The sequence below is a fragment of the Micromesistius poutassou genome, assembly GCF_964030765.1.
Source record: "Micromesistius poutassou genome assembly, chromosome: 1".
Taxonomy (NCBI): domain Eukaryota; kingdom Metazoa; phylum Chordata; class Actinopteri; order Gadiformes; family Gadidae; genus Micromesistius; species Micromesistius poutassou.
In genome coordinates, this window is record NC_140271.1 from 11695318 (window position 1) to 11697817 (window position 2500).

The window sequence follows — 2500 nt, forward strand, 5'->3', positions numbered from 1 at the left end:
GTGAGGTGAGGGGAGAGGAGAGGAGGGAGAAGAGGTGAGGGGAGAGGAGAAGAGGGAGAAGAGGTGAGGTGAGGGGAGAGGAGAGGAGGGAGAAGAGGTGAGGGGAGAGGAGAGGAGGGAGAAGAGGTGAGGGGAGAGGAGAGGAGGGAGAAGAGGTGAGGTGTGGGGAGGGGAGGGGAGAGGAGAGGAGAGGTTACGGAGGAAGGATGAGAGAGGAGAGGAGAGGTTACAGAGCGGGGAGGAGAGGTGAGGGGAGAGGAGAGGAGAGGAGGGAGGAGAGGTGAGGGTAGAGGAGAAGAGAAGAGGAGAGAAGATGAGCAGAGACGGCAGAGAAGATTGGATAAGAGACAAGTAGAGAGGAATGGAGCGCTAGGCAAGGACAGAAAGTCTTGAAATATAGAAAGGATAGGCGTACAGAGAGAGAGAGAGAGAGAGAGAGAGAGAGAAAGAGAGAGAGAGAGAGAGAGAGAGAGAGAGAGATCAAAGAAGATATCCTGGTGATGAAGATACAGATAGTGGCTGCCTCTCTTTCATTATTCATCAGCCAGCTGTGCTCTAAGTAGGTTAAACTTTACAGAAAGAGAGACACAGCAATGGATTGATCCACGGAGAGAGAGAGAGAGAGAGAGAGAGAGAGAGAGAGAGAGAGAGAGAGAGAGAGAGAGAGAGGGGGAGAGAGAAAGCGGGAGAGGGAAAGAAGGAACAGAGGGGCGATGGCTTTTTGGTTGGTTGGATGGTTTTCGTTAGAGTGACATGCGTGTGATGTCTCAACGCTCATTCGATGCTAATAGAGAAACTGGAGGTATTATTGGCGATATGAATTCAATGACACGCAGCGATTATAGCACAAGCACAAACAAATGCACATGTAAGCACACACACACACACACACACACACACACAGACCCACCCACACAAATACATATACTGTAAGAAACTGTCCACAGTGAACACAACAGTGTGAGTAAACAGCACAGAGGGAGCGGGAGAATGGAGATGAGGTGAACGGTTGACAACACACATAACCCAGGGCACCGGCATCAACACGCAAGGTTAGCACAGAGCCACACACGGCACGCAAAGCTTTGAGTCGGGCACGTGAAGCGAGAAGGCTTAGCGGCGCACCGACTGGAGACTTGACATGCGACTGCGGGGACAGCCACAGTGGGTTTGACGCTGAGTTTTTCTTCTCTTTATTTTGCCCTCGCCCGTGATGCTATGCTAGTTAGCGTCGCACATCGCACATCTCTGTTTCTCAATGGTCCTTGGCTCTAGGAGATACATGGAGCCACCCTCTGTGTTAAGATGTCAAAGGTCCCATGACATGCCACCAGGTGTGGCGGGATTAGCCGTCACAAGCCGTTTTGAAAATCTGTCTGTTCTGACATCACAGGTGGGCGTGTCCACCCAGATGTATGACGGAGAGATGAGCAACGTTTTCTACGGTCCACCGGGTAGGCTGGTAGACTGATCTATCCAGCACACATCTAGGTGGACACGCCCACCTGTAATGTCATAACAGACTGATTTTCAAAGCAGCTTGTAACGGCTAATCACACCACACCTGGTGGCATGTCATGGGACCTTTAAGGGCCTTATCAGGCTTCTAAGGTTGACAGTGCGCGGGCAGTAAATGAGACACTCACACAGGATATGATGCGGTTCCTTCATCACAAACATCGTGAAGGATTTAGGGGAGGCTGTTTGCACAGCCTCCCGTTGAAGACGGCGTGGCGACAGGAATTCCCTACCTGCTGCCACATTTTACTGAATCAACCTATACACATGCTGCAGAACCACATAGGCAGAAAAGGCTACTTTCGAATTTGATAAGGACTCAATATGTTATCATGACGGATCCATGAGCTGCAGGCCGACAACATCGGGGTGTGGTGAAGTCGTGTTTTTCGCTTTAATGTTGCCATTAGTGACACCGGCGACTCCCGACCCTGCCAGTGCTGTTAGTGTGCTACTACCCACAATCCCCTGCTCCGTGATGATGTACCACTGGATGTATCTCTGTGCAGGCCACTCTGGTTGACCGTGGAGGCACAGAGAGCACTGGGGATATGACATGGCAGCGCACAGTGTGAAACACACACATGCAGTCAGCATGCATGGGCGTGTTACATGGCATGGCATGTTCAATATGCGTGTCACAGCCCCGAGGTTGCGTTTCTCTTTTTTATGTATGTAATAGACGTGTGTGCGTATGATTGTGTATTTACAGCTTGTTGGTAATTCCTGGATGCATGCCCTCAAACACTTTGTGTGTGTATGCATACATGTGTGTGTATGCATATATGTGTGTGCATGCATGTGTGCGTGCTTGCGTGGGTGTATTTCTATCCTGCTGGTGAATATCCCATCTCTCTAATCAGTCACGGGTCAACGACAGGCAAATCCCCACAACTAAGTGCCAGATATGTACAGTACTGTAATATACATTATATATTCATAATATATACTGTATGTACATTATAAGAATTCCCACACGTGC